This window comes from Zonotrichia albicollis, chromosome 14 (genome assembly GCF_047830755.1).
Source record: "Zonotrichia albicollis isolate bZonAlb1 chromosome 14, bZonAlb1.hap1, whole genome shotgun sequence".
NCBI lineage: Eukaryota > Metazoa > Chordata > Aves > Passeriformes > Passerellidae > Zonotrichia > Zonotrichia albicollis.
Window position 1 is genome coordinate 2,479,055 of NC_133832.1, and position 298 is coordinate 2,479,352.

Genomic DNA, 298 nt, shown 5'->3' on the forward strand with positions numbered 1-298 from the left:
GGCACATCCTGGGTTCCAGGAACATGCCGAGGGCTCTGGGCACATGTCGGGAGTTCCAGGCATATCGTGGGGGCTCTGGGCACATCGTAAGGGCTCTAGGCACAGCTCGGGAGTTCCAGGCACATCCCGGGTTCCGGGTACATCCTGAGGGCTCCGGCCGCGTCCTGAGGGCTCGGGGCAGCAGGTCGGGGCGCATCCCGTGCTCTCCGGGCCCACTCCCCGCTCTCCAGGCCCACGCCGTACTCCCCGAGCCCATTCCCCGCTCCCCGCGCACGCCGCAGCAGCCCCGGACACGCTC